The sequence below is a fragment of the Dermacentor variabilis genome, unplaced genomic scaffold (genome assembly GCF_050947875.1).
Source record: "Dermacentor variabilis isolate Ectoservices unplaced genomic scaffold, ASM5094787v1 scaffold_12, whole genome shotgun sequence".
In the NCBI taxonomy this organism is placed as follows: Eukaryota; Metazoa; Arthropoda; class Arachnida; order Ixodida; family Ixodidae; genus Dermacentor; species Dermacentor variabilis.
The window spans coordinates 53973037-53984908 of NW_027460280.1; the positions used below are offsets into that span (position 1 = coordinate 53973037).

General features: G+C 43.3%; 1 long non-coding RNA gene across 1 annotated transcript; it reads left to right on the forward strand.

Annotated features, from left to right (window-relative positions):
• The first annotated feature begins 3109 nt into the window (after nucleotides 1–3109).
• Nucleotides 3110–11434, forward strand: LOC142565838 (uncharacterized). Its single transcript, XR_012824887.1, has 3 exons — nucleotides 3110–5331; nucleotides 6391–6471; nucleotides 8806–11434. It is a non-coding gene; the product is annotated as an uncharacterized LOC142565838 (long non-coding RNA).
• The last annotated feature ends 438 nt before the right edge of the window (nucleotides 11435–11872 follow it).

Genomic DNA, 11872 nt, shown 5'->3' on the forward strand with positions numbered 1-11872 from the left:
ATCTATGTATAAACTGTTAACTTGCAACTCGAATGCCGTTTCATATCATTTTAACCTATGGATAAAACATCATTTCACTTGCCGCAAAATTAATTTCGGCCGCGTCATGGCGGGGGGATTCTTTGCGCGATCATGACTTCACTAATAAAGACATGTCTCGCAAATGTTACTTCGAAGGGAGTGCAACCGTCCTGAATGCATGCACCTCAGTGCAACTGGGTTCGCGACAAGTACGTCACTTAGTAAACGGACGAACCAACGCACGATGAAGTGTTATTCGTGATAAGTCATTAACCTGAAAAAATTACCGAAGGCCACAGTGGTCTTGTTTGAGATTGAGTCAAGCATTGTTATCGCCCTCCCGCTTCGCGCATGAATGCTAAAAACTCATTTTATTTTCTTGTGTACGCACAGTCCCGACTCGATGATCGGCCGCGGTATTTCTGTCGGCGTTGAGACACGTGAAACATAATAGCACCAGCGCCCACCTCTGAGGCTTTGCGCGCGCTTAGATTGGCAAGCACGCACGTTGGCGGCACTGTAGCTTGTAATACACTTTCGAACCTCCAGAGCAGTGATCTCCGTCAGCCTTTATACGTCATAGCTCATACGCGCCGCGAATTCACATGGTAAGGGCGGCGCGGATTCTTTAGGCTGAGGGCTTGCTGAAAGCCAAGAGGCTGTCATTCGATGGTAAACGTGTTATTTACAACCATTCGCAACAAGATGTTGCGACACGCCCTTGAAGAATGTTGCGTACCTAATTGTAGGGCACGCGATACATTCGCAGTCGTCAACACACAGCGTTAACACTCCTTCAGATACTTTTTAAAGAAATAGTTATAAAAAAATTAACAAAAGCTGCCGTTACCGAATTTGTACAAGCATCCGACTAGAAATTCTATGCTGTACACGAAGTTACGCGGAGCTGGAAAGCCAACGTGAACGCCTAAAGATGCGTGCATTCACTCTGCGAAAGGTCGTCTGCTGCGCTCGAGCATCGTAGGCGGCGCCATGGTCGAGGAGGGAGCGTGAAAGAGAGGAGAAACGAGGAGGTGTGAAGGCGGAGGAGGAGAGTGGCACTACTTTACGAAGTTTCAGGGGCTTTACCCTATCTCCGCCAAGGGGGCTGGGGTGGTGTGGTGTCGCGGCGGTAGCGGCGGTTGCGCCGGCCGCGCTGCCATGCGGGGATGCGCGCATGCGCGCATGTGTTGCAAGCGACCACCGTAAAGATCGCTAGCTATACCACCTCAAGTGGAAAGGAGGAAAAGGGGAAAGGTAAGGGCAGCAGGTTTTCGGTGCACGTGGCAGGCATCTTTTTAAAGGAGGCGTTGGATCTACCCTATACACTCTTAAATCTAGGAAGGGTATCGCAGGAGTGAAGCGGCCGATTTACTCTTCAAAGCGTTGTTTTACTCTCGCAAAATGTCGAGTAGAGTGAAATGCATTGTTCACTCTGTCACCAAGGAGAGAGTGAAATATGCTTTTCACTCTCCCTTTCAGAGGGAAAGTAGAATGCCCGTTCTACTCTTGCGGCAATAGAGAACAAAACGTAGCGTAATCTTCTGCTTCAACTGTAGGTGGCTGGCCCCGAACATGGCAATGTATCACTCATGCACGCTGCGTAAAGAACACATCGTTTTGCTTCTAAGAGAACAGGCCGCCGCAGTTCAAAGGAACGCGCAGCGAGCGCTCTACTTTTTCACTCGGAGTTGCTCCACCGCGCGCGCGCGCTCAAGATCGCGGAACAACACAGCACCGGAGAAAGGTGCTCCGTCCAGCGAGCAGCAACGAAGGCCATCCAAGGGAGTTCGTGTGTCAGCCATCTCGCGTCGCCACGAAAACACGACAGTCGTTCGTCATGCCTTGGGTATAACAGCAAATCCTCCACGGTAAGTGAATTCTAACTTAGGTGCACATTTTCCGTATATGACATGCTATCGCCAGGAAGTCATCGCTGCGCTTAACCGACGCGATTGACAACGCACTAGGCATACGCGCTGTGTCTCTCGATGTCAATCGAAAACGCCAGTCGTCGCGATAACTGCATGTGATTTTATCACTTTGCCGTTATCCGTAAGAGCTTTGAAAATCGCAAACGCTGCCAGAACTATGATATGTTGAATCAGACGCCAGGCGAGAGGACGCTTAAAATGGTTTGTTCACCAGCCCGTGATTCCGAGCCTATGCGGAGTGTGATTAGCGTGCGTTTTGTGTGTTTGAATTTATTCAGTTTGGCAGTCTACTGTGTACGAAACGCTGTTGAACTAAGGAATCACATAACAGAAGGCGTCATTTTGCTGGCAGCATGCTTTTGTTATAAATAAGCCGCGCGCTTGACGGTGTCTCGCCCAGGGGGAATCTGCGACAACTGAAGTTACGTGCAGCACCAGTGCTAGTTAGAAACTTTGCCGCAGGCATTCAGCTGCATGCTGCAAGAGGTCAATTGGGCGCGTTATCTTGAACCTACTGAAAACGCATGAGGAATCCATGTTTTATGCTGAAAAATGTATAAACCCCATATAAGCGATCTTGCGCGCGGCATGCTACAAGCGACGCGATGGAGATGGCTGTCGCGTTCGCTCGTCGTTACAAGTCGTACTCCGTGCAAGCGACGATATTGAGCGACGCCTCCCCGGTGTTGCCGGTATGAGGGATGCAATCACGCGTGACGCGTGCTTTATAGTAATTTACGTTGATGTATTTTGCTATAAAAAGTAGCATAAAATATTTCCGGAGGTCTTGCAGTAGGTTCTTATCCTTGCACGTATAAAAATTGAATCATTTGCTCGTTCCGCGCGACAATCGGTAGTATTTGAGCCGATTTGAGCGATATATGTACATCCAGTTCCGGCTTCGCGCTATTGGCTAGTCGCTCACAGCACTTCCGGGCGACGAGCGACGATTTCTAGATTTCCAGAACCGAGCCATCTGTTCAAGCGACGGCCCGTTTTGTCGCTTGAAGCCGTCGCCGTCGCGCACTAAATCGCTCTCACAGTTTTTATCCCTAAGACTGAACTGTTTTTGCTCATGTATTGAAATGGTGTGATTATAGGTCTGGTTTTGTCTCCTGTTCCGGTTTTCGAGCATGGTGCGAAACTGAAAGGACGCTTATGTTTACGAACTCGGTGAATTGTCGAGCAGCTAGTTATGCATCGGCATCGAATATAACGGCTGCTGTGTGGAATTACAATTGCAGGGGCGCTTTGCATACGCTTATTGTTTTGGACATGCCTGTGCATTTGCTAATATGAGTTGGCATGTCAGAGTTATGTCATATGAACAGCTAAATAAGCCTTCCTCTGGGGGTTACAAGCGTAATGTGTGCATTGCTACTGCATGGCAGATGAAAATGTGTTTATCGCTTGAATATTTTTGGTAGAGAAATAAAATATCAAAATAAAATTTTGCTTTAATTCCGTGTTACCATTCGTCTGTTGTACACAGAACAATAAGTTGGCCTGATAAACTAGTAACTGCGGTTTAACTGCAACTTTACCTGCCTTCAAGAATCTGAAATGCTAGATTTCAAACTGCAGCAGTAGTCGAGTCTGTCAAAAATGAACTCCATTGCGCACCTCATAAATGAAAATAAGTTCATGCCTTTTAGTAAGATTATTTGCAGGCCGCAGTGAACTTTCTTGTTAGTATTGAAATGTGGGTGTAAGCTTGCCATAACAAGCCTTGTTGCCCTTCCTTATGGGCACATCCATATATCCATTGAACTGAAGGACAATATTCTCATCCCTACTGAGCATCATGTTTGCAGCTATGATCCTCAAATTATGGCTTCAGCAGTGGCACAACTAGGGATGGTGCGGGGGGCACACTGGGCACGTGCTTAGGATGTGTCACTAGTGGTGTTTGTGATACACCAGACTTATGACAGACCTATGACGTCTGAAAATGACCAATATTCTATTTATTAGCAGGAGTATTCTAACATTGGTGACAAACAAGGATGAACTGTTGGTTATTTGTTTTTTGTTTAAATCTAAAAATTGAAGTTTGTTTAGCAGTTGACTGCTGCAGTCATTTGGATGTTTTGCATGCATTTCACTAGGAAGACTAAGAGCTAAGACTTTCTTTTATTGCCATGGCCTTGACTGTCTTGATGTTGTTTTGCACCATGCCCTTGTGTTGACTTTTGCACACAATATTTTTCAGGCACCCGCTTTATATAACGCAAGAAGGCAGCTGCAAGGACACGAGGATGTGAAAGAGCCAGTGCAGTGCGACTTCACATAGTGCAGAGGAGCGAATGCCAAAAAATCAAAATACATTGGCATGCAATTTGGACACAAAAACTAGTATTTGGGTATATTGGGTGTACCATTTGACCAAATGTCAACAAAATCAAGATACAGTATGTTACACCAAGATGAAAATTCTCACGTGCTCTAGGCAGTCATTTTAACATGGTATATTTATGTAGTGTCTCTGATTGGTAAGTCAAATCAAGTATGCTCTCTGGAGACAAACACATAGCATCAAGTGTCATTGAAAAGTTGGAAATGTGTTTAAAGAAAGCTGATTAGTTCTGAGAAGTGACTGCTTTTTGTCTTGCCTCTCAACAGATACATCCATGTGATCAAAAAACAGTGGTACAATGAAATTGCATATTTGCTTAGTGACATGATACATACTTACAATGAGCACGGTGCCTGTGTTTACTGTAAAAAGCAACAGCCCATGCTTGGCTAGGTTAGGCCCAGTATAACATGCAGGCATGGGTGATTGGCGCGCCTTTTTTTTTTTCATTTCTGTGTCGTGAGGTTTACTGACGTGCGTATAGGTGCAGTGGCATGCAGTATGGCTAGTACAAAAAAGGGAAGGGTGGAGGCAGATATATGTAGCTCACTGTACACGACACAGGGCAAAGGAAATCCGTGTTCAGCAACTATGTTAAATGCCATGTACATAAATTTTACAACGCTCCTCATTAGAAGCGAGCACAGGTGCTTATTGAAGAAAAGCTTTCCAGGGTACATAATTTAGTGCGTAATTTACGCTCATCTTGCTCTAACCACGAGACATAATAATTTGAATATATTATATTGCACGGAAAAACCTAGAGCGAATTAAATTGTGTGTCAGCTTCGTGTGTATACATATAGTCTTTCCTATGCATTAGGTTTTTCGCATAATGCATTACCAGTTGACAGCCTATCTTGTGATGTGTACTCTGTTTACATTACAGTTTATTAGTTTACTTGTTTGTTTTGCGACTTGTGAAATGCTGGGGTATATATATTTTTAACATTTGACATAACCCTGTATGTTTTGCAGCACCCAGTCAACTGCCAGAAGCGACTCAAACACAGGCCACCAGTAAGTGGACATCAGTTGCAATTTCACATTATGCAGTTGGCTGCTGCCTTGTACTGAGGCTTTTTTTTTTCAATGAGATGTGATGTCGTTCTAATGTACATTTTGACCACAAAGGTGCGATCATGTCTCACAGAGGCATATATGGTTGCTATTCTCTGCAAGGGACGTGTTCTCATGTTCGTGAAGCATTTGTGTTTGGCAGTATTGCCGCCCAATGAGTCAGATATAAACACTGTAACTCGCCACTGCCGGCAAGTAGTTGCGAGAAACGCAATATATTATGACGCTGTAAAGTTATTTCATTAATTCGAAGGAAAGTTTTGCGGCAGGAAAAAAGGTTGCTATTCCAGGTAAACATGTCTTTTTCTCACAAGTTATTTAGCCACACTGTTGAGCGTGAAATTCGTGACTTATGAATAGATTTTAATTCATCCTTTAGTAATGCTTCTAAAAGAGACTAGAAATAGCATGTGACTACCTCTCCAATCAGCAGATCATGCACTTACAGTCATAAGTTGTAGTTCCATGCAGTCTCGCACTCTATATAACCTTTCCTTTCAGCAGCATTGGAACTGGTGGCTGCGTTTTCAGAAGAAGAAGTGCACTTGGCACTGTATATGTATGTGTGAATTCGGTTTTCTTTCTATGTGTCGGCTCACTGACACAAACAGTGCAAAAATCAGTTGTACGATGAGGCTGACGACGCCTTCTGCTGCTAGAAATGCGGCACTTCATATTTTATAGTACTGCATGACATTTAAATCAAAGGTAGCACAGAAAATGATCAAGAGAACTAATAGCTGTTATAGCTGTTTTCCCCAAAGAAAGCTTGTCCTTTATGGGCTGTGTTAATCTGAGCTTTCCACCGATGTTTCAGTAGTATTATCCCTTAGTGAGAGATTGGGGGCAATTAATCGTGTTAGTGTTTAAAAGGTGTCCTAATTATGTGCATTTGTTCCAACAACGTTGTCTAGATTACTTTATTGTGTAGTGTAAAGCTTATCAAACCATCAGCAACTACTGAGTTGCTAACATGCATATGCATTTGTCACTATACAGGTGGCACTTGGCTGTACCACTGCAGTGCTGCGGAAATTGCCAGCACCAGCGGCTTTGCAACAGCTGTTTCACAGCATGTCGGTATGTGCTAATTTATAGTTATGTTGGGATGGGCTAGTATTATGGACCACTGCTACTCTGTATTGTGACAGATCCATATGATAAGTGATGTAATGGGCACAGCGAAAACCTTTGAGTGTTTTACTATGGCATATAAAAAGGTTCTCCTTTTCGTCACTGGAGCAGGGGAGAAGAGCATGCAGGCACTCCTGAATGTACATATATTTCAAAACATGAGAGAGACATATATATATATATATACACACACACAGGCATACAATTAAACTAAAGGCAGGGACGTTCCATCTTTCATCTTGAATTGACTTGTACAGCGCAAAAATACAACACAGACCACAGAGAAGCACACATATTAACAGGTTTGATACACACGTTAATTCAACAGATTTGATACTTCAGGTATTCTATTTTACACAAGGGGGAAGGGAAAGGGGAGAAAACCAGGAAAAAGAGTGGAGTGGAAAAGAAAGGAATCGTGCCAAAAAGCATGAGAAGCATCGTGCAGCCAGGATCGCCAGCAGGACATCTAAAAAGCACTCTGATGAAATTACATATAGGACAACCTTATGTATTGTTTGTTCAAATCAACTCAGATCACATGCAGCCATTACTGCAATCAAGTTGTTATGGCATATGAGGGAATGATGTGGGCCCAAAAAACTGTTTAGAGGTGAAGGATTATGTTCCATGCTAGCCTCATTGCCTGCTTTTTTGTAATATTGTTATCAGCAGCTTATGTTAGGGACAAAAAGTAAGAGTACGAGCTGTTTCCTGATATTCCACACAACATGTCTTTGTGACTATATGTACATGGAGATGATCCATAGATGAAAAATATTCAGTGCAGTAGAATCTCATTACAAGATACACTTGGTTGTAAGAGACATCTGAAAATGGTTTGGTTGGTTTTCCAATGTTTCCCACGTTAACAGCACTGTATACAAGACACACCTTTGTTACTAAGGATGACTTTTTAAGTATTCACTACTTCGAAGGGACACAACCCAGACACATTCACTTCGTGCACCTTGTGTGCTCCGAAGGGCGTAAAGATCACGCAATTCTCACACAAGTCAATTGCGCATGTCCCTTTAAGCATGAACTAGAAAAGGAGGGCAACGAGGACAGTGCAGGGCAGAAAGTGTCGGCAGTTAAAGCTGACGAGCGTCTAAGAGCACCTCAAAGGTACTGCGAGCAACAAGGCTTGCAAAGTGAAGTGTTTAACTTCCAGAAGTTTGGAAGGAAGCTAACACAATCTGCAGTCACTAAAAAGCTGTGAATATCTTCTTTAAAGGGCCCCTGAACCACCGAGGTTGAAATTTAGTTGCGGTGTTGCAGTTGTACACGATAAGGCAACGAACACGTAGCCACGAGAATTTTTCAAAACGGTGCAGTAATAGTGGAGCTACGTGTGTTTGATTATGGAAAAGTAGTCCCCGCTCATTTTACTCTTTCATCTGGTACACGCCATCTGGACAGTATCGTCTTTTCCTCGCCTAGTACACTTCCAAATGTTACGGGACAGGCCATCACCAACGAGCTCTGTTGCTGCCGCACTGGCCCGTCGTTCTGCGAGGGGTGGCGCTAATGACCTCGCCAATACAATGGAACTGTATGGTGACTCGTGTTGAAGAGCCTCATAGGGAGACCCTTCGGTTGGAGTTCCTGTTCTTTGCCCCCATTGGCTGCCCACAATGGCATCGCGAGCAACGCGACGAGGAAGGAGTGTGTGTATTTGCTTGCAGGCCTTGCCTGCAGTCGTACACTTTCGTTCGACCAATCGACAGCACCGGGAACTGGTGACATCATCAGAGACAGCCTGGTGATGTCAGGACAAACTGGGGGGTGCAGGATAGGTCCAGAGAGGCGCACGGGGTCGTTTTCTTCACAATGTGGTGCACCCGCAGTGCTGCCAAACGCACTGTGGCGTTTGGCATCGACGATTGGGACGGCATTCTGATTTCCATATGCGTGTTTACTTGAAATGTTCAAAAAATGTCGAGAAGCAGTTTAGGGGCCCTTTAAGCCACCCTGAGCAATTATTCCTTCACATGTATCAAAAATACTTTAGTGATGATGCATAATAAAGTGATCTAGTCTGGCTCCTCAGTGTTTTAAAATTTTTGGTTTCGAGAGACATGTTTCCCATGCCTCTTGAGTATCTCTTCGAATGAGGCTTTACTGTAATGTACACACACAATTGTGTAACTCCTCCTGCGAGTATTATTTATTAAGCCTGGTCACTGATGTGCAAAGCTTGTGGTTAAGTCTTGATGTCCGTACTTTTTAGAGCTATGTTTATTAATTCAGGCTGTTCTTATTGGTTCTTCGATGCAGGAGACAATGCCTACGAAATTATTGGCCCTGATGACGAGAGCCCTCAAGGGGCAAACGACATCTCTGTTGCAGAAGTGAGCCCGATACCACCTAAAGTTACCGTGACAGATGACATGGCAGCAATAGATACGTAGACTGCCATGTCTACTGCAGCTGCAACAGTGTACGAGGCAAGCAGCAGCGCGTCAGCATCAGCAGCAGTGTCAGAAGGAACCCTACCAGGCCTGGTAGAGCAACATGTGTGCTATCACTGTGACTTTTTTTGTAGTGCATACAACTCATTCGCTCAACATACAAAAGCTTTTCACCACGACTGTGAGCCAGTGTTCTTGTGCAGCAAGTGCAAGACTAAGTTAGGTGTTATAACACAGTACAAGCATCACTTTAAGATATGCAAATGCAAACATTACAGTCGTTGCCTCCCCAGCCAGCCCACATAGCGACAACAATGTGGAACACATGGTGGGACACACCTCTCCCCCATTAGAAGATATTAGAGACTGTCAGTGTTGTTGCTAGATTGAATGGTCTTTGTAGGCAACTAGAAGGACAACACAGGTGCCATAAGATTGTTGTTGATGTTGCTGTTGGAAGAGGTAAAAAAGAAGTTTGATGCAGCTGAAGTGCCAACTGATATTGAGCAAATCAAAAGCAACCACCTGAGAAAGCAACACTCGAAATTTGGGTATCTATGTGCCGCCAACTCTGGTAAGGATGGCATAGGACAGAAGTGTGATGAAAATCACACAGACACTGCTGTTGCATCACTGGCCACAGTGAACAGTGACTTGTAGGGCAAGAGAGTCAACTGAAACGAACATTATGACATAGTGTCATGCTCCCATGTGACCACTTTCCATGTTATTTTGCATGATACAGCTCAACCTCCAGAAACAAGACTGCAACTTGTCTGTAAAAAAGCTTTCACAAAAAATTATTCATAACACTATTAACATTGCAGTATTTTTTTTTTTTTTTTGTGGGTTAGAGGTTCCCAGGTGTCCATTAATCCAAAAATTGAGGAAAAAAAGAACATGTGTCGTACTTACACCTTTTTAACAAGTACGAGGGGGGCAACTTTTCTAGTCATGCATCTTCATCATACTATCAAGTTTTTAAATGCCTTTTATAATTATTATTACCAGTTATATCTGAGTGCATTGTATGCATGTAGCAGGTGTAAAATCAGGTCAGTTGGATCAGATGCCTTACCTGCAAAAGAGCCCTATATTCAAGAAATTTGAATTAATATAGGTACGTTAGAGACGCAGTCTTTCAGCACTTTATTGCCTATGGTTTAAGCATTGCTTAATACTTTTGTGGATGGCAGTTTCAACCGGCACAGCACTGAGCTTTGCCACAGTCACATGTGTCTTCAAAGCGGTGTTTACCATTTGTGTTGATCTGTTTATGTATGCATAGAGCAAGTTTTTAATTTTTTTCTGCATTCTTGTGCTTGCACTAAGCTTGTATAAGGCAGTTACAAAATGTGCGTCACTATAACGAACTGTTCTGTTGAGCTTACACTTGCAAATAATAGTGTTCAGATGGCCGCACTTCTATGTAGGTGCACTGCTAGCTTTGGGTATGTTCTCATGTTTGTATAAATCTTATATAAGCTAGTTACAAAATGTATGTCACTAAGCATTGTGATATTCTTTGAAGAACTGCTTGGTTGGTTTTACACTTGTGAATTAGTATTGAGGCGGTGGTATTGCCATGTAGGCCCACTGTTAGCTTTCTGTGTCCTCACGTGTTTGTATTAAGCTTTTACAAGGGAGTTACAGCATGTACGTCACTAAGCACTGTGATATTTTTTAAAGAACTGCTTTGTTGGTTTTACACCTGTGAGTAATAGTACTCGGGTGGCACTAGTCGTGTAGGTACACGGGAACCATTTGTATACATTATGCTCATGTAAAGCAGTTACAAAGTGTATGTCACTAATCACTGTGATATTTGTTGAATTGCTGTGATGGTTTTACACATGTGAATAATAGTGGTCAGGACCCAGTACTTGCAATGTATAGTTGAATTTATACAGTGCCATGACATGGGCTGTATACGTACCAAAAGAAATTTACGTCATTATGTTGTGATTATTACTGTTTGGATTTTATTAAACTGTAATAAAATTGTTTCTTGTATCTATTGAGGTATGGCAATTTGTCATGCAAGCAAACTGAGGACCTGAACTTGTGCGTACAAATAAACAGCTAATTTAAGACTATACTGCTCATATTCTGCTAAACCAGTTTAAGAAATCTTGTACTACAATGCTGGAAAAATGACAGAGCTGACTTGGATGTACAGAAAGAGTTCTGCACTGGCTGAAGGACTGCCCCACACTGGAGTTGGTAATGTTGCGTTTATTGGAGTAGAACAGAAAGTGCACTTGTATTAAAAATGCGACAGTCGGTGCAGAAACATAAGGCAGACGAGCAGATGAGGCACATTTTTTTCAGGGCCCTCCATGCCTACTACTGCATTTCTAGTCTTCCTGTGCTCTATGTATAAGCCCCTGTTCAGCCAAGGTTTTTACTCCATGACAGTTGTTCTGGGTTCGTAGCAATATTGAAGAAAAAAATTCAATGGCTTTCAAGGACTTTCGAGGCCCCGACACAGTAACTTCAAGGACCTCGTGCGATGTGTTTAGTAGTTTGGACAGGCAATAACTTGTTCAACAACATCGTTAACTTTAATTCAAACAAAAGAAAACAAAAATCGCATTTCACTGATTTCAAACATTTGAAAGACTGCTAATTTGCCTTTCACCGCCCATCACTAAACGCACACAAGGAAGCATTTCAAGAAAGCGCTCAAAGTTTTTCTGCAATAGCACAATTAACTGCTTGGATCTGCAACATTTGCAGTTTTTGAATACTGTTTGGTTTGACGGTCTATGTGATGTCATCTGTCGCCTCAGCTTTTCACCATCAAATAAGCAATAGTCATTTCTAATTTCTTTTTATTGTGTCTGTAGCTCTCGATTTACTCTTCACGGCTTCTCTTCGAATGCCTCAACTGTTGAGCTTCCTGCTTCTGCTCCTCCAAGAACATTTGTCGC